Source organism: Hylobates moloch, unplaced genomic scaffold (assembly GCF_009828535.3).
Source record: "Hylobates moloch isolate HMO894 unplaced genomic scaffold, HMol_V3 SCAFFOLD_15, whole genome shotgun sequence".
NCBI lineage: Eukaryota > Metazoa > Chordata > Mammalia > Primates > Hylobatidae > Hylobates > Hylobates moloch.
This window is the reverse complement of record NW_026652290.1, coordinates 27,017,281-27,036,877: the sequence shown is the minus strand read 5'-3', so window position 1 is coordinate 27,036,877 and position 19,597 is coordinate 27,017,281. Positions and strand designations below refer to the sequence as shown.

The 19,597-nt window shown below is 41.9% G+C and overlaps 1 protein-coding gene across 4 annotated transcripts in view; it reads right to left on the bottom strand.

The window, feature by feature from the left end:
* Positions 1-19,597, bottom strand: part of DNAH6 (dynein axonemal heavy chain 6) — a 342,612-nt gene that overhangs the window by 314,260 nt on the left and 8,755 nt on the right. Inside the window, exon 1 of one of the 4 annotated variants that reach the window (XM_058428737.1) lies at positions 1,583-1,721. The exons of the other annotated variants lie outside the window; for them this stretch is intronic. The gene's annotated coding sequence lies outside the window, so the exon portion shown is untranslated. Of the gene's footprint in view, positions 1-1,582; positions 1,722-19,597 lie in introns of those variants that run through there. 4 annotated transcript variants of the gene reach the window in all.

Below are 19,597 nucleotides of genomic sequence, written 5' to 3'. Positions count from 1 at the left end.
CTTAGCCAATGATTTTTGCTTATAGTGTTCAAATTAGCATCTTGGAGAGAAATTTTTCAGCATTTGTTGAGTTTTGAAAGCTCCGTGTATCTTTTAAAGGTAGTTTCTCTTTTATAAATTTGACTTTAAAAATATGTGATCAGAGGCACAAAGATATTTATTTAAGGATTTTTATGGAAGCTACATTTAAATAAAATAGAGTATCTAAACTATGATTCCCAATAAGTTGCTCTAGCCAATTAAAACGATGAAGGAGAGCTATATGTATTGACATGACATGGGGAAATATACTCAATATATTGCTAAGTGAAAATGTGAGTTTCAGAATATTATACATTATTTCATTTTGTTTAAAAATACACATATGCTATATAGTCTATACTTATGGTACAGAATTTGTATACATATATTATCTACATATAGCACAGAGCAGGGATTAGCAAACTCTAATCTATGGGTCAAATCCAGACTTCTACCTGTGTTTTTGTAAATAAAGTTTCATTGGATCATAGCCATGTCCCTTTAAAATAGTAAATAAAAATATTTACTATCTGGTCCTTTAAAGTAAAGATTTTCCAACCCCTGCTATAGTAAATATATATACATGTAGTATATAGAAAAATATATAGAATATACAGAATATATAGAAAGTGGTCACCATGTCAAGATAAAGTACCATTTTTATTTTTGGAGACTGAATCTTCTAGAAAATTTCTCATTGCTGTCAGCTTTGCTTGTGTTATGATTTTGTAGTTTGTGTCATTATTTTTTATTATCTTTAGACATATTGGAACTCAGTAAGTTAATACTAGAAAGACTCCAGAAATTGTGGTTTCAAATGGTAAGAAGATAGTGACACACAGTGGGCAATAGCAGTAAGCCCTGAGAATTCATTCTCCGAGGCACTTAGGTATTTGGATAAAAAGTGTATGACAAGATTATTCCCATAGATGTTAGAGCAATATGGCATTTTGACTATACCAAACTTTTATTTCTTCTTAAAACCCCACTAAAAAATTTCTTTAAAGCTGGAAACTCAGAAAAATTAGGAGAATGGGAAAAGAAACAAAAATATGAAATATGAATGGTAAGTGATTTAACAAAAATAAAGGTGGACTCTAAGCAACGGTGAGAAAAGAGAATAACGAACTAATATACATAATAGAATCCTTGCAGCCTCTGGAATTCGTGGCATCACACAGGTCTGGAAATAAGGGTTTAAACAAGGGGGTTGGTTGACAGTCTGTTCAAGGATTGAATGGGTCTTCAGATTTGCTCCATCCTCCCCCAATTCTAGGACAAGACTGGAAATTTATTCTCTGGAGTGAGTAAAACAGAAGGTCTCTACCCTAAGGGACAGTAGGCACATTTGAAGGTGGGTAACCTACTAAAAACAGTGTCGTTATCTGAATGTGAGCATGCAAAATGACAAGATCACCCAACCCTCCTTCCCTACTTAGCTCCCAGAAAGGTGACATAGTGCGTTGAATCATTTCAATTTTCTTTAGACCTAAGGCATTCCCAAGATGGGGTCTGTTTTAAAATTATGATAGGCCTGAGCAAACAAGGATGAGCTGGTTACCTTAGCCTTAAAGCACTGGTAGTTAGACCTCCACCTTCTGAGCAGTAGACTGGGAGAGTCTTCTTGGAGGAATTTGACCGGCGCAACGGGAAAGACCTGAATGCGTGGGCAGCCAGGTTCTACGACTAAGTGGCCCAGCCAGATCAACCCTGCAGTGAAGCATACAGTAAACAAGTTTTACCTGGGTACTGTTTTGTGTTTTTAGACCCTCTGTCTTAAAAATAGGCAGACAACTAAAGACTGTTAGAAAATTCAAGGAAAGCTTCTAACACCAAAGACAGAAAACAAAACATTCAACAGAAAAAACAACTTGAGAGGTAGGCACATGATTCAAATTGCAATGATCAGAGTCTTTATCTTGAATTTTAAAATGTGGATCTGGAAGAACACTTCTTCTGCAGTCCCAGATATCATGTCCACAATGAAGATAGAATGAAGGGAATAAGGTTAAAGAATATACTTGTCCCTTTATAGCAAAAAAGTAAAAGCTCTCCCAGAAGCCCCTATGTTTGATTTGGACTTATTTCTCATTGGCCAGGACTGGATCCAACAGTCACACCTTGCTGAAAGGAATGCTGAGAAGGTAGAGAACAGAATTGTTGTAAGTGGCTTTTAACAGTCATGATCCATTCCCTGGGCTCACGGCCACTCCCCCTCCCACCCTAAAAAGGAAACAACATAGTATTCTATTGACAAGAAAGAATAGGCAAAAAAGAAACTATATGGAAAATATGTCTGCCACAGGAACCAAAGTAAGCAGGTTAAAATGTTAAAAATATAGTTGAAACTGGAACTCACATACATTGCTGGTGGAAATACAAAATGATACAGACACTTTGAAAAACAGTTTGGCAGTTTCTTATGAAGGTAAAAATACACTCTCTGGATGACTTACCTACTCCACTCCTGGAGAGTTTCCTAGATAAAATAAAAACCTATGTTTACCTCAAAACCTGTATTGCAGATGTTTTATAGCTACCTTATTTTTAATCTCCAAAATTGGAAGCAACCTAAAGATCTATCAATAGATGAATTTATAAACAAACCATGGTACATTTACCCAATGTACTATACAACTCAGCAATATAAAGGAAAAAACTACTAATATGCAACAACTTGGATGAATCTCAAATGCATTATGCTAAGTGAAAGAAACCCAATTAAAAATTATATATTCATGGGCCAGGGACAGTGGCTCACACCTGTAAATCAGCACTTTGGGAGGTGGAGGTGGGTGGATCACTTGAGGTCAGGAGTTTGAGACCAGCATGGCCAACATGGTGAAACCCGGTCTCTACTAAAGATATAAAAATTAGCCGAGTGTGGTGGCACACACCTGTAGTTCCAGATACTTGGGAGGATGAGGCAGGAGAATCGCTTGAACCCGGGAGGTGGAGGTTGCAGTGAGCTGAGATAGTGCCACTGCACTCCATCCTGGGAGACAGAGTGAGACTCCATCTTAAAAATAAATAATATATTCATGATTCTACTCATGTATCATTCTGGAAAAGGCAAAACTATAGCGATAGAAAACAGGTCAGTGATTACCAACGGCTAGAGGTAAGAGGAGGGGTTGACTTCATTGAAGCATGGGGAAATTTGGGAGGTGAGGGAGGAGTTCTATATTTTGACTGTGGTGATGGTTATATGACTGGGTATCTTTTTCAAAATGCAAAGAATTGTACATTAAAAGGGTGCTGTTTACTGAATGTACATTAAATTATACAAGAAAAAATGGAAAAGAAAAAAGAAAAAGAGAAAGAAAAGAAAGAAGAAAAAAGAAAGAAGAAAGAAAAGAAAGAAAGAGTCAGGCCGGGCGCGGTGGCTCACGCTTGTAATCCCAGCACTTTGGGAGGCCGAGGCGGGCGGATCACGAGGTCAGGAGATCGAGACCACGGTGAAACCCTGTCTCTACTAAAAATACAAAAAATTAGCCGGGCGTGGTGGCGGGCGCCTGTAGTCCCAGCTACTCGGAGAGGCTGAGGCAGGAGAATGGCGTGAAACCGGAAGGCGGAGGTTGCAGTGAGCCGAGATCGCGCCACTGCACTCCAGCCTGGGTGACAGAGCAAGACTCCGTCTCAAAAGAGTCAGAAAGAAAGAAAACCATGCAGTTAAGACTTTCTGGAAGAAGTTGAGCAATAACATGAAAGTAGAACACTAAAGACATATCTTATTTCTGCGGAAAACAATATGTGGTAGATACAAACATTTCTGCTACTGCTTTAGGCCAAAAAGTCCAAGTATTAAAAAAATGTAAAAAACTGAAAAAATGCTTTGTTCTGGGATTCATAGTGTATGGTGGGGGTATTGGTCTTCACTGGGGCCTGAGGGACACAAGATTCAGAAACATCAACAGTGGTGTCATTTCAAGCATCTGTTGATAGTGAGTCCTTATGTTAGTGGTTCTCAAAGTGTATTCCCTGGGCAGCAGTATCAGCATTACCTGGGAACTCGTTAGAAATGAAAATTTTGCAGCCCCATCTCAGAACTACTGAATCAGAAACTCTGGGGATGAGGTCTAACAACCCATTTTTTAACAAGTCTTCTGGGTGATTCTGAGGCATGCTTAAGTTTGAGAACACTGCTCTAGATTAAACAAATATGAGGTCAAGGAGTGAACTGTGGGTCTAACCAATTCAGAGTGAATTCTAGCAAGTTCACAGACCATATTCTCTAATCGGCCTTAAGAATAAGGAGGTGCAAGGCAGAACTAATTTTATGAGCTTCTTTGAGAGAAAGAAAGTAGAGAAAGAAAGAAAAAAAGGAAAGAGAAAGAATACATTTGTAGAAACCGGTGAGTATGTGAAGATATACTGTGATAAACCTGTCAGTATGTGAAGATATAGGCCTTTGGAAGGCCTTGGAAGGAACTTGTCCAAGCAAGGATCCTAAAGCCTAAGCTCCATTCAATACTTACTAAACCTGCATCTGTAGGTGCAGGTGATACATATCTTTTAACTTCAAAAGTATATCATATATAAGGAATAATTTTTTTTTCAGCATCACTCTGACTTCTGTGTCTTTCTCAAGAAATAATGATGCCTCCCTGATTCAATAATTGAAGAATACATAATTTTCTAGTGGGAATGGGAATTACAATGTGCCCCAGGTAGCAATTATACAATTAGATGTTGACCCTAAAGACACTCTCACGTTCTCTACCAATAACTTCCAGAAAGTAAAAAAGAAATTTAAAAGATAAAAAAGAAAGCAAAAAAGAAACTCTTACATATGCACACTGTTGAAGTTATAGGGAGGCCAATAACATACCCCACTTTTCTCTGAATGATTTCAGACCTATTTGAGAAATAGACACAGCAGCTAAGTAAATAATCTATATCATCTTTATCATTGATAAAGCTATTATGAGGGAGAGAGCTTATGGTGAGGGCTTATCTGTGCTCCCTGCCACTCACCATCTACATTCCCACCTCCAATCTATACCTAGAGGTAGCTCACCCCAAACAAAGTTTGGCTCAGACGTAATGGCCCTACATCACTAATTTAATGCCTGCTATGGTAGACAGAATAATAGCTCCCAAAGATGTTTAGGTCCTCATCCTGGAATGTGTAAATATGTCTCCTTACATGGCAAAAGGGACTTTCCAGATGTGATTAAAGTAAGGATCTTGAAATGGGGAGATTATCCTGGATTATTCAGGTGGGCCCAATGTAATCATAAGGGTCTACATAAGAGGGAGGAGGCAGGAAGATCAAATTAAAAAAAGAAGTGATGGCGGAAGTCGAGGTTGGAGTGGTATACTTTAAAGCTGAAAGAAGCGGCCAGGAGCCAAGGAATGTGGGTGGCCTCTAGAAATTGGAAAAGATAAAGATTCACTCCTAGAGCCTCCAGAAGGGATGCATCACTGCCAACACCTTAATTTAGATTTAACTTAATTTTAGATTTCTGACCTCCAGAACAGTAAGAGAATAAATTTGTGTTGTTTTAAACATTACCTTTGTGGTAATTTGTTACTCCCACTGTAGAAAACTAACATACCTGCCTAGTATTCTTATCTTTGGGCATCTAGACCAGTTCTTATTTTCCCTTGCATATCTTTGTAAGCATGGATGAATTATTTTCTTAGGACTTTTTTTTAATGCCTAAGAACAGAGTACTCAATTTATATTCCTCAAATTGAGTATAAAAGTAGACTGGAATCCTAAGAGTGTGTCAGTTGACAACACAGGATCTCTTTTAAAAGACAGCTTTGACATGTATAAATATCCCACCATGTCAGGATGTCCTAGATTAGGTTGTTTGTCCCCAGGAATGTACTTTTCTCTCTTCGCAGTTTTCCCCAAAGACAGGGACTTGGTACCAGGTCCAAAGAGTATAATCAGCAATTCAGTAACAGGTTTTAAGTGCTGAACTCAGGTCTCCCGCTGACCTGGAAAGGGGCCTGCCCTTGCTCTCTGGCTTCTTCCACCAGTGGGCCCAAATAGTTGGGAAATTCAAGCAGTGCTTCATCACGGGCAGACTTTAGGCCCCTATTCACAGGCAGCATTATTTGGCAAGTGTTTACAAGTGCTGCTCAGGATTTAACCACAAATCTTTCCTATATTGTCTATGACTTTAATGCAAGAGAGAAATTTGAGTTCTGTCTCCTCCATCCAGGGACTGGAAATAATAGGCATTGTTGGCTCTGCAGGAATTACTTTTTGTTAGCCACGGATACAACATGAGCCAGACTCCATGTGGCTAGGGGGATGAACACCATTGCAGTTGCTCAAGCTGTCAGTGATAAGTTGGGTTTTCTCAACTCTTCACAGGGTTCATATTATTCTAGTCGAGGCTGTGGCCATGATAACTGTGGTGCCTGGATTTGAGGCATTCAGATAATATCCTATATTTATGTAGCAGCACCTTCTATTGTCCAGTGGAATTTCAATGCACATTGGATCCTCGAAATAGTTCTGGACCAGAGGAGGGGTAGAAATAAATGTTGCCACTTGGCAGATGAGAAATTTAATGCAGAGAGAAACTGTACTTTTAAAAGTCTTATGTAATCAATGCCAGGACAAAAATTTTGGGTCTCCTGATTCCCAGACCACATTTACCCTTTTTGTCTATGGTGAATGAGTAAGAAAGAAAAATGCAAACCTGTGTGAAGCTAAAGTTTATGTTGTCAGACCTGTGGCCAGGTTTTTCTGGGCTCCTTTGGCATCCTCAGGTGAGTCTTTGCTCTCCAGGTATCAGAGAGCCTCTTTTGCTCACCCTTGTAACCCACCACTGAGCACTGGTCCAGACTCATAAATGATGCTACATAAATATTTGTTGAATGAACAAGTGATTGATTGATTCTAATCATTAAACTTCTAAGCCACTGAGTCCAGGGAACACTGTAGATGGTTTTGTAGAACGAGTTTCCTCTGGCCTCTTTGTCTCTTGTCTGCTGAATGTTTTGTTCTTCTATTGCATTTGTGGTGAAAGAAAACTCCTTCTTTCTTGACATGGGAAAGGCAAACAGCCATGTAGACCTGGAAGACTGCCAGGTTTGTATGGGCAATAAAGGAGGCAAGCCAGTTAGCTATTAACTAGCAGAGAAAATAATTCAGCTGCTTATCACACTCTAGCCACTTGCCTTCGGAGGCCTTTTCCTGACTTTCCCCAGCCCAGAGTGGTAAGATTAAGGCCTTGGGCAATCACAGTGTACATTTGTTTTCCCTACCTTTCTCCAACTGTATCCAGGTGTCCCCAGGTTATAATAAACACCAGGCAGCTTGAGGTGGAAGAAGTCATAGACAGGCAGGCAGTCTGCAGGCTAAGGAGTGAATAAAGCTGGAGGAGGGGGAACCTCAAGAAACTGATGACTTCAAATTTATTTGGGCACCATTTAAGAAGAGCCCCAAGCTTATTTCCCACTGGTGGCTTTTCAAGGTTTTGGGGTTCTTGTATTTCACACTTAAAGTAAAGGTGCAGAATTGTGAATATGTTAGCATGTGTTTTAGAAAGGTTGAGTAGTTTAAGGGTAGTGCGTGGGATAAACTAATGTCTTTAATGAGAAAAGAGGCAGGAAAGGGAGTTTGAGCTGAAGCTCTGGAAGTCTCAAAAGGGTAAATGCACCAGCTAAAATAAAATATTTTCCATATTATCACACAAAGTTGATATCATTGGCAAAATCACAGTTTTAACTCCTTTTTAACAACTTAGTATCGCAAGTATTTATCCTATGAGAAATGAAGATTTTTGAACATGGGGACACATCAAATCACTTAAAACTTTTGTTTCAATTCTGCTTCTGAAAGCATGGAAATCAATTCAGGAGGTTGGAGTTTGGGGACAAGGCCAGCAATGCATCTGTGTGCCCTGAAATATTTCCAAGTCCCACAGATGAGCAGGAATCAGTGGTTGGGGGTGTATTAGTGTGGAGAGGGTGGAAGATCCCAAAGAAATATCAATTCAGATGGGCAGACATATGTTGCACTAAGACCCGCTCTTGCTATAAAGAGATAGAGCTGGGTTGAACAGTGAACTGGGCACATAATTGGCCTTGAGGAAGAGTTTGGGAGGGTGTAAATCTCCAATATTGGAGAAAAAAACTAAAACCCCTCTTGAGCAGAAAGGATGTTTACAGCAGCACGTGGTACAGCCTCATGTAATCTTGTTGTTCTGCCCCTCTGTAGGTTCCACCCACTATCCAACTTACTCATCCTAGGTCTTAATGCAGGAAGATGATGAAAACATCTAGAGTCCAGATGATGGTGCAAATCACTTCTTTACTGTCCCCATAAGGTCTTTCATTCCATCAGAGTCAGCCCTGAGTGGACACCCAAAGGCCCCAGTCTCCTTCCCTTCCTTGTTCTCTTCTTTACTGTCTATCCCTCTGCCCTCCCCAGGGTTCTACCTGCATCCTGCCCCACCTCCATCCTGTGTTTGAGACAGTGAAATTCATTCCAGGCTCCCTCCTGGAAGGACAATGGTAAATAGACTAATATGCTAATTCTGAAGAGTACAGCACCTACATACAAACCCCCCACCAGATAACATTGATCACTGTCATGGCATAAATTCAATATGGTATTGTTTTAAAAATTCCCCTTTCATTAGAGATTAGGATGGAGAAGAATAAAGGAAGTTAGAGAGACTCAAACTCTATTCTGTCATACTTTTACAGTTATTTAACTGCTTCTTGTGCCTTGGCCTTATCTTCTGAGTTAGACTGTTAGCGAAAGCTGAATTTTTGCCTTCTCTTGAATTTCCCGAAGCACTCAGAACAGGACTGGGTTCAGAACTCAGAATTATAGAATCTCTGGAATACAAGAAAACCTGTTGATATCATTTAGTCTAGTATTTGCAACCCTGATGCACACTTGAATAACTGGAGTGCTGTGGCAGGTAGAACAATGGCTCCCCAAAGATATCCACATTCTCATCTGTGGAATCTGTGACCACGCTGCCTTACATGGCGAAAGGAACTTGCTGATGTGACTAAACTTAAGGACCTCAAGATGAGGAGTTTATCTCAGATTATTCATGTAGGCCCAATCTAATTGGATGAGTCCCTAAAAGTGGAGGACCTTTCCCAGCTGTGTTCAGAGGGAGATGTGACTACAAGAGAATGGTCAGAGTGATGCAGCATTACTGGCCTTGAAGATGGAAAAAGAGGCCACGAAACCAAGGAATATGGGCAGCCTCTAGAAGCCAGAAGAGGCAAAGGAAGAAACTTTCCCCCACAGCCTCCAGTAGAGAAAGCGGCCTTGCTAACATCTTGATTTGAGCTCAAATACCAACTTTTGGTTTTGGTGAACATTGTGTCTGCATCATGTAGTATAACACTTTGCTCTCAAGTTTTGGTTCCAGACCAAGATGAAATAGACACACTTTACCCTATTCTTCTAATTGAGTACAGCTACAATTCCTGTACATTATAAAATAAGTATAAGGAGACTCTGAAATGGGGAGAGAAGATGGCAGATTGACTAGGGATCTAGGGACCTAAGGGATGATGTGATGATGGATTTCCTGGATTTTCTTTCTGCCTCATATATCCTGGACTAGATGCAGATGTCAGCAACCCAGACATGCTGACAGGAATAGAAAAGCATGCTCTCTCTAGTCAAAAGATGGGGAAAGGGTCAGCTTAGCAAGACAGAAATCTTTTAGAGTATAACTACCCTACCCCAGCCAAACACCATGGGTAAAAACACAGTCTCATCCCCATTTCTGTCAACAAAAACCAAGTGGGTAACCTAGATTTTCATTCTTGTTCAGCTGTAACAGGTGTCCCCTGCACCCCCCCAGAAACCAGGATAGTAGGGTGATGTCTTTGTGGGGAGCTGGGACTTTTATTCCTACTCAGAAATAGTAAAGCCCTCCCCCAAAGGTGTCAGTGGAGGTCACACACGAAGATGCTGGACTTCCCGCCAGACAATAATGAGGTATCCTTCCCTCTCCCTGCCTGTTATATCAGAGGAGGGCAAATGAGAAGCTGGAAATGTCACCATTAGGCATACTCCATGTCCTGAATGTTTATTTTACTTCCTATAAATCTATAATTATTTTAAAATAAGGTTTTTATATTAAACCCATAAACTTTGCTGTGCTTTCTCATGCCCTCATACTTATTCTAGGTGACTATATATCCCGGGGAAGTGGGGGAGTAGGGAGAAACATGGGGAAAGAGAAGAGGCAAGAGAGAGAGCACACAACCTACCATGACTGTGCAAATTTCTAAGACCCATCTCCAAGTTTGTGCTATCTCTGGGTTGATTGTTTCACAGTTGGTAGGTAGTTTGGAACACTGTCTGTCTTTATGGCATTCTGTTATCCTCAATATTGGCTGGCATATATGTAAATAGCATAAGGAGGAATATCAAGGCTTTGAGTATAAAATCCTGAGAGCTACTGGTCAAAAGCAGGGAGTTGCCAAATGCTAGGGACTGGACAAGAGTCAGGTGGGGAGCTTTTTAAAAATACAAATTATTGGCCAGGTGCAGTGGTTCACACGTGTAATCCCAGCACTTTGGGATGCCAACACCTGAGGATTGCTTGATCCTAGGAATTCAAGACCAGCCTGGACAACATAGTGAGACCCCGTATCTACCCCTCAAAATTAAAGAATTAGCCAGGCATGGTGCCACATACCTGTAGTCCTAGCTATTTGGGAGGCTTATGTGGGAGGATCACTTGAGCCTAGGAGTTGGAGGCTGCAGTGAGCTATGATCATACCACTGCTCTCCTGCCTGAGTGAGAAAAAGAGTGAGACTCTGTCTCAAAAAAGAAAAAAAAAACCATAAAATAAAATGTGTTATCCTCACTGCTTTGTGTTTACCTCCCACTTGTCTGACACCTGCATTTTTAAGTGTCTCCTCCTCAGGGCTTGAATCCTGCTGGCAGGAAAGTAAGCCAAGGAGGTATGGAAGGCTTCCCAGGCCCCCTACACTCAATCTGTGCTCCTTCAGCACTATGATTGCCTTCAACAATAAGAACAAGTTGACCAAAAAACCTAGAGTATCATTCACAGCCACATCTGCTAGGCCCTGATAAGTCACATCCACATCTGCCCCGAGGGGCTACCTCCTGAGTAGCAGTTGTTGGAGAAAATAGAGCTGTGAATCTGGGGTTGCTGTCTGTCATGAGTGAGACAGTGGTTGGTCTGGACAGATCCCTCGGACTGTCTTAAGGCTGTAGGAAGACAAAGAATTCTCAGCTTCCTCTAGAAGGGAGCAGTTTGCATTCTCTCTCTTGGTCTATCTTTTTAAAATGAGGTGATGCTATTCAATAGCCTGACACATTAAATGCCTATCTGGTTTTATTTCACTTTCAGGAAGATCCAAAACTTTAGCCATCTATTTCACCTGGAAGCATGACTTAAATGTCAGCTCCAATACCACTGTAAAAATAAGTTAATTGGATCAGAGGGAAAGAGAACTGACATTTACCAAGGACCTTCCTTGAGCCAAGAAGTGTGCAATATACTTTTTTTGTGTGTTGTTCTTTCTATTTTATATCAAAACCCTGTGAGGTAGGCGTTGTGATCCATATTTTATATCTAGTGGAAGCTATACAAGAGGAATGCACCCTAAAAATTAAATCTGTGAAGGTGTTTGCATATGTCTGTGTTTGTGTCAGGAGGTGGGTTCCCCCTTCTTTGGCAAAAAAAGTTGCCAGCTATGTCACAGGAGAGGCAGAGGCAGGAAACCACTTGGGAGCCTTTGAAAACGGCTGCAGGGTAGACCCATCTAGCATCACGGGGTGTGACTTCTCTTAGAGGAAGGTGTAGGGGCATGGCCACAATTGTCTGGTGAGAACAGAGTGGGTCACAGAAACAAGGGAGGATGGTGGATGTGCAACGTGATAGATAGCTGAACCAGTACTCTAGGGCGACTGTGGTACTGCTCAGCAGGAAAGCATTGCTCAGCAATGCTGCCTGAGAATGCAGGCTTCTACGGCCTAACCTCTGTCACCTCTAACTCTTTGTGCCAGAGTGGCATAGACCGGTAGGTCACTTCCTGTCTCCTTATGATTGTCATAAGCATCAAGAGGCACAAATGGGGATAGAGGAGGTACACCTGAACAGCTGACCTCCTTGGTGTTTGCAGTATATGGGGAACAAAGCCGAGCATATGAGTTGCTCCTTGTGTCCTGTTAAATTCCAGTGAGGAATCTAAGACTCAGAGAAATTAGGTGATCTTCCCAAGGTGACACTGCTGTGATCTCTGCTGAAGCAGAGATCTGAGTTCTGAACTGTTGATGGTGAAGTCCATGTGTATTCTTTTCCACATGTTAGTGAGCTTTATCACTTTCATCAGCACTGGGTGAACATATGAGGCTATTTTCATTTGTTTTTCAAGGTACATCTTGTTTCTTTTCTATTTACCATTTTATCTTGCTTCTCTTAAGTTCACAGAGAAATTTTCTTAAAGGATGGATATCATCTGGGTGTTAGCAAGCATTTGAAAGTCTTTGCCCAAAACCATGGAGTAAATGAAATAATCTGGGACACAGGGGTTAATGTAAGGTTTTGGGGCCTTAAGTGGTGGTAGCAGGACACAGATTCAAGGATATGGAGCTATCTGCCTGGCATGTCTGCTGCCCACTGCTGCCCAACCCACTAGCATCTGGCCCTACAAGTACACACAAGTCTTTCCAATCCGTTAGTCCTGAGGTGTTTGCTAGAGGATCCAAGACAGAGGCATTCTCTTATTGAAGGATTTGGATGGAACTGTGAGGATGCAGGCCTGGAGTGAGACAAGCCTTCATGACTTTCTTTTTTCTTTTTTTTTTTTTGAGACAGAGTCTTGCTCTGGCACCCAGGCTGGAGTGCAATGGCGCAATTTTGCCCCACTGCAACCTCCGCCTCCCAGGTCCGATCGATTCTCCTGCCTCAGCCTCCCCAGTAGCTGGGATTACAGATGCCTGTCACCATGCTCAGCTAATTTTTGTATTTTCAGTAGAGACGGGGTTTCTCCATGTTCGTCAGGCTGGTCTTGAACTCCTGACCTAAGGTTATCCACCCCCCTTGGCCTCCCAAAGTGCTGGGATTACAGGCGTGAGCCACCACACCTGGCCATGACTTCTTTAAGTAACTGGATCCAGCTATGTCTGAAGGCTTGCCCTAGTTTTTCAGTTAAATGAGCCTAAGAAAATAATGGTCTACATCTGTTGTGTATTTACTATTGTCTACTAGGATTTAGTCTCTCTTCTACATGCTTTACATAGATTATTTCATTTAATCCACACAACAACTATATGAGGTAGGTACTATTATTATCCCTATTTACAAGTGAGGAGCTGAAGCACACAGGTTTCCAGGTGAGATATAAAACTGAGGAATGTACTTACAGTGCAACAAAACCATAATCTTTGGGGTTTTCTTTTCTGCTGGATAGAAATAATTTGCATTTCTATCAAAATAAAAGTCTATAAGTCAATAGAGCTTCACAGAGTCTGGGTCCTAACCACATCTCTTCATCTATTAAAAAAAAACTACTGATTGTTCTTTCTTTATAAAAGTAATGGAGTAACCTCGGGGAAAATTTGGAAGACAATAATAAATCCCAAAGTAGAAATTATCTATAAAATGTATAATGAAGAAGCACATAATTTTTGTATTAACTGTAAAGCCAAATCAAGTAAAGGCTCATCTTTGTAGAGAATAACTCTTTGGTGGGCTTGTTACACAACATTGCAGAATGGCACTGAAAGGGCATGCTTCCTTTTAAGGCAAAACAGACCCAATCAATTGCTGTTAAGTGACATCACTCTGCAAAGCCCAGCACTCTCACTAATTTCACAACTATATAAAGCTCCAATGAAAAAGGCAACTATCACAGCCTTAAGTCATGAAAATGCTGAAGAAAACGAATGGTGGGGCCTGAGCCAGAGCTTCCATCACCTGGTAGCTTTGGGTTTGATTTTTGTGGTATCCTTTGTCCTTCAGGAACAAGGGGGGGTTATTCTCTTCTACCTTGGAGTCCTTTCTCAGGCCACAACCAGCTTCCCAAGAACTCTCTTCTTTCTTCTCCATAGGCCCCAGGGCCCTACTTTCTCTCTCTTTAGTAGCAACTCTTGGGACTCTTTTATGGTTCCCTTCCCACTACAGAGTGGGTACGGAGTGAGTTACAATGTCTTCAGCTACATTCAGGGTCTCAGGGAATCTTGCTTTCTTCTGGTGTCTTTCCAGAAATTTCAACATGAATCCCTTCTTGTGTGTAGATATTGGTAATCTCTGTTAGATTGCAAACATGTAATTTGGGAGAGGCTATCTATTAAACTAGGTAAAAGCCCTAATGTATCTAATCCCTCTGAGACAGCATTGCCCTGAAAATAGGGCAAAAGTCTTCAGAAGTTCAGAGAGGTGGTGGAAGAATGGCTGGATCCAGTGCTGGACAGTCTGACAGTGGTAGACACAGGAGGCAGGGACATTCTGGGCACAAAGGGTTCTCGGCGAGGGCCCCACCCTCAAGCCGAAAAGTCTAATACTGCAGCCCAAAGTGAGACCATACATCCCTGTTTTACTGCTTGAATGTTGCCTTTTCTAAAACCACCTGCCTTGCACTTGATCCTGTGCCTATAAAACCCTCAGAACTCAGCTGGTAGAGGGGATAAGCAGCTGAATGCTGGAGACTACAGTTGGACATCAGAGAGAAGCAGCTTGACTTCAGAGGGACAGCTTGATGGCGTAGCATCAGAGAGGAGTCCAGCTGGGGACAGCTGATGGTGTAGCATCAGAGAGGAGTCCAACTGGGGACAGCTGGACTCCAGGGGAAGATTACCTTCCCACTCCATCTCCTTTTCACCTCCCCTTCCCACTGACAGCCACTTTCAACAGCAGTAAAATTCCCCTCGTTTACCATCTTCAATTCATTCATGTGACCTCCTTCCTCCTGGATACTGGGCAAGAACTCAGGTGGTCTGAGCATCTTGGCCCAATTCAGGGAAATTCTAAGGGTTTTGGCCAAGATTGTTGTTGGGCCTATAACAAACAGCTGGACCTCTCTCACTGCCCAGTCTTGCTCTCTTCCCTTCCTTTCAACATGCTTGGTCCCTGGGGTACTCTTGCACACAGGGTATTCAGCTTTGGGTTTTCAGGGGGCCAAATCTGCAACAGTGCTCAAATATGGGGAAAGAAAACTGTATTTGGAATCCATTTCTTCTGGAAGAGAGGTCAAAGTTCTTGACATTCCTATAAGGTCCAATGCAGATGGAACCTCCCCTTCAGAGGTGCTGAGTGGATCAAGCATTCAACAAACTGTCACTGGCTTTCAAGAGGGCCCTGTAGGTGCATTTCAGAAAGTTCCTTGTCCTCATTTTTTGGGAAAGGCAACCTCCCAACAAGCGGTGCCACTCTCTGTCAGAGGAGAAGGAAAGAATCTGCCTCTGCTCAAATCGCCCAGTGGCATTAGCTGGTTCTTTCTTAGAATTGTGCTGTGTGATTCTGTCTCTCTTTGAGGCTGCACTTTAGATGAAAATAATCCCTGGCCCTCCTGATTCATCTTTCCTCGTAGCTCTCCTAGGAGGAAGTGTTAAGTGTTTCTGATTTGTGTTGTACCATCTTCCCTAAATAAGGTGAAGGATACAAGCTCCCTAATCCCTCCACTGGTTTTATGAAGGGATTAGTAGTACCTACAGTGGGGCCTGAGGGCTTAAGCTGGCTTATCAGCCCCGGAAGCCTGTCTCTCTTGGTTACACTACATTTCTCTTCAAGTGTACATACAAGTACACTGGGGACAAAGCAGCTGTTTTTCCTTTAGAAGGCAGATTTTCTTTTTCCAGAAAGAAGTAGTCAGAACTGGGCACAGAGAAGGTTCTTTTTGTTCCATTTCCATGTGGCAGAGTCAGATTGCCTGCGTGAATTCATACAAAGCTTCAGCACATCCCGATTCTAGAGGTAAGATACTTTGTAATACTAACAAATGCTTTTCCTTCCCATATTACCTTCTATTCTTTGACTCTCTCCTCACAAATATTCAGCCCCCTTTCCCCAGTCAATTTCTGTTTGGCTTTCTTGGTCCATTGCTTCAGGAAGGGAATGTGTAACTCAAAGACCTCAGGAAAGAAATAACTTAGATTTAGGACAAAAATGTGAGTCAATGTCTCCATGATCAGAAAAGGATCCTCAGGTTAGGGAAGAAGGGAAACCACGAAAGCTTAGGTGCTATCCTCCCATCCCCACTACCCCAGCAGGTAGTTGAAGGGAGGTGGGTAGTCAAAGGAATTACCAGACAGGTTTGAGGGGTCTGTCAGAGGCATGTGAACCAGAGAAACTCCATCTTAAATAGTATTGGGAAAAAGCTGAGTGTTGGGAAAAAAGCTGAGGCAGGGCTTGCATGTCTGACATAATGTCCTCTGGAATGTGTCTAGACTTGCTGGCTCCTTGCTTCTAGCCCTCCTAGGCTCCTAGATTGACTGTATTCCCATTATCTCAAGTAGCAGAACATGTTCCATATAAATGCTAAACCATCACAGCTGTAGATCATGGGCCTGCCCTTTTGACCCCCACATTCTCACCACCTGTTTCTTTGTCGGATTACCAATAAATAGCATGGGCTCCCAGAGCTCAGGGCCTTTGCAGCCTCCACAATTGCAATGGCCCCCTGGTCCCACTTTCTCTCTCAAACTTTTTCTCAATCTTTTGACTCTGCTGGACTTTGTTGCCCCTACCTGCCCCCAACATTCCTGGCTGCCCAATGTGGGGCAACAAAGACCCCAGTGAAGGAATGCTAGAGCGTGTGAAAGCGGAGGACGCACCATCAAAGGACACCTGAGGACGTCTAAAAGAAGTTTGGCGGGCAAGCTGAGTGCTTGGAAGAACCAGGGTAACAACAGGACAAAGTGAAAGCAGACATTCTGCTTATTTAAATTTCTTAAGGCATTTATTACGAAGAGGGGGAGTGAAAATTAGTACTCAGAATTTGTTAACACTCTTTAGTGCAGTAAAGCAGTTTTGCCCATGGTTCCCGGAACGAGGGACTATGGAGTTGGATGAATGGGAGAGAATTGGCAGAGATTTTAAAAACGTGTATAAAGATGGGGCAAAAATTCCAGTCTCAGTTTGGTCAATGTGGGCGCTAATAAAAGCAGCTCTTGAGCCATTTCAAACAGATGATGAGGCAGATTCAGATGAGGAAGAGGAGGATGAGTGTAAAAATCTAACTTCAGATTCTGAATGTGAGGAACAGAAAATGGAGGAAATTAAAGAAAAGAAAGGGAAACTGAAAAAAGTATGTTTTACTAGCCCGTCGGTTCCACCTGCTGAATTAAGTGAAAGGCCACCTCCTTTCTCTCCCCTTAATGGGCCAGAAGATGAATTAGCTACAAAACTTACTGCTCCTGTAGTTGCAACATTAAAACCTGGAGCAATTGGTGGTTCTATACAAAATTCTATTCAAAAGGTTAGAGCTGAGGGAGACCTTGAAGCATGGCAATTTCCTGTAACTATAGTCCAGCAGGGAGGACAGAATATAGCTAATTGGACCACCTTTCCTTTTAAGATGTTAAAGGAATTCAAGCCATTAGTCAATATGGGCCAAATTCTCCTTTTGTGCAAACTTAATTAAAAAGTTTCTCTTGATAATAGATTAATACCATATGATTGGGATACTTTAACAAAATCTGTTCTCACTCCACCTCAGTACTTCCAGTTTAAAACCTGGTGGGCTGACGAAGCTCAAACTCAGGCAAGGGAAAATACACAAGCACAACTACCTGTGCCTGTTTCCTTTGAAAAGTTAATGGGAGTCAGACCTGATTGGGGTTGATTAGAAAATCAAGCAGTAATGGAGGATGTTGCCATTGTTCAGCTGTGCTCTGTGTGCTTATGGGCATGGGAAAGAATAAATGTTACAGGGGAAAAATATCCTTCTTTCAGTTCTGTCCAACAAGGACCTAAAGAATCATATATTGATGTTATTGCTTGGCTCTAAGAGGCTGTGTATAAAGCCGTAACTGATAGAACACCTCAAGATGTTGTAATACAGCTTGCATATGATGATGCTAATGCAGAGTGTCAAACTGCTATTAGACCCCTGAGAGGGAAGGCTCATTTAGCTGAATATATTAAGGCTTGCGATGGCATTGGAGGTAACTTACATAAGGCTACTCTTTTAGCTCAGGCTATGGCTGGATTAAGAGTAGAAAAGAATATGCCCTATTTCTCAGGCTCTTGCTTTAATTGTGGGCAATTTGGACACACAAAAAAGGAATGTAGAAAAGGAAATAAAAAGGCAAGAGCTACCATCAATCAACAGAAAAGTCCCAGTGTATGTCCCCGTTGTGAAAAAGGCCATCACTGGGCAAGTCAGTGTCATTCTAAATTTAGCAAAGATGGACGACTTCTTTTGGGAAATGGGAAGAGGGGCCTGCCTCGAGCCCCTCAACAAACTGAGGCATACCCAGCACGGCCAGTGCCCTTACAAATGTACAAAAATTGTCCCCCGCCTCAGCAGGCAGTGCTGTCATAGACCTCTGCAGCACAATTCCCGTCTCCCTACTTCCTGGGGAGCCACCAAAAAAGGTCCGCATGGGAGTTAGGGGACCCTTACCCTCAGGAACAGTCAGTCTATTACTTGGAAGGTCTAGTCTAAATTGAAAAGGGGTTACTGTACATACATGAATAATTGACTGTGATTATACTGGAGAAATTCAATTAGTTATTAGTTCCTCAACTCTGCAGTCTGCCTCCCCAGGGGAAAGAATTGCTCAGTTGTTGCTATTACCTTACATAAAACTAGGAAGAAGCACAGTGAAAAGAACAGGAGGCTTTGGTAGTACTAATCTAACAGCAATGGCTGTATATTGGGTTAATCAAGTGTCTGAGAAAAAACCTATTTGCACAGTAACTATTCAGGGAAAAGATTTTGAAGGACTAGTAGATACTGTAGCTGATGTCTCTATTATTGCTATAAATCAATGGCCTGAGTATTGGCCTAAGCAAAAGGCATCCATTTGTATTGCTGGAGTAGGAGCTGCCCTGGAAGTTTTTCAAAGTTCCTTGATTTTACCATGTCAAGGTTCGGATGGTCAGGAAGGCACAATTCAGCCTATCATTTCATCTATTCCTGTTTATTTATGGAGTAGAGACTTATTGCAACAATGGGATGCTGAAATATCTATTCCTATGGATCAATATAGCAGTAATAGTAGACAAATGATGAGAAATATGGGATATCACCCAGGAAAAGGACTAGGAAAAGATATAAATGGCCAATCAGAAACTTTAGAGCTAACAGGACAAACAGATTGGACCGGATTGGGGTGTCATTTTTAGGAGAAGCCATTGTTGAGCCTCCGGCTCCCATTCCTCTTGTTTGGCTAACTGCCACACAGGTTTGGGTAGAGCAGTGGCCACTGAAACAGGAAAAACTGGATGCCTCAAAAGAGCTGGTGCAAGAACAATTGCAAAATGGTCACACAGAGCCTACTTTCTCCCCTTGGAATTCTCCTGTATTTGTCATTAAGAAAAAATCAGGGAAATGGAGAATGTTAACAGATTTAAGGGCTGTTAATGCTGTAATTCAACCCATTGGTGCACTACAACCAGGGCTACCCTCCCCAACAATGATCCCAAA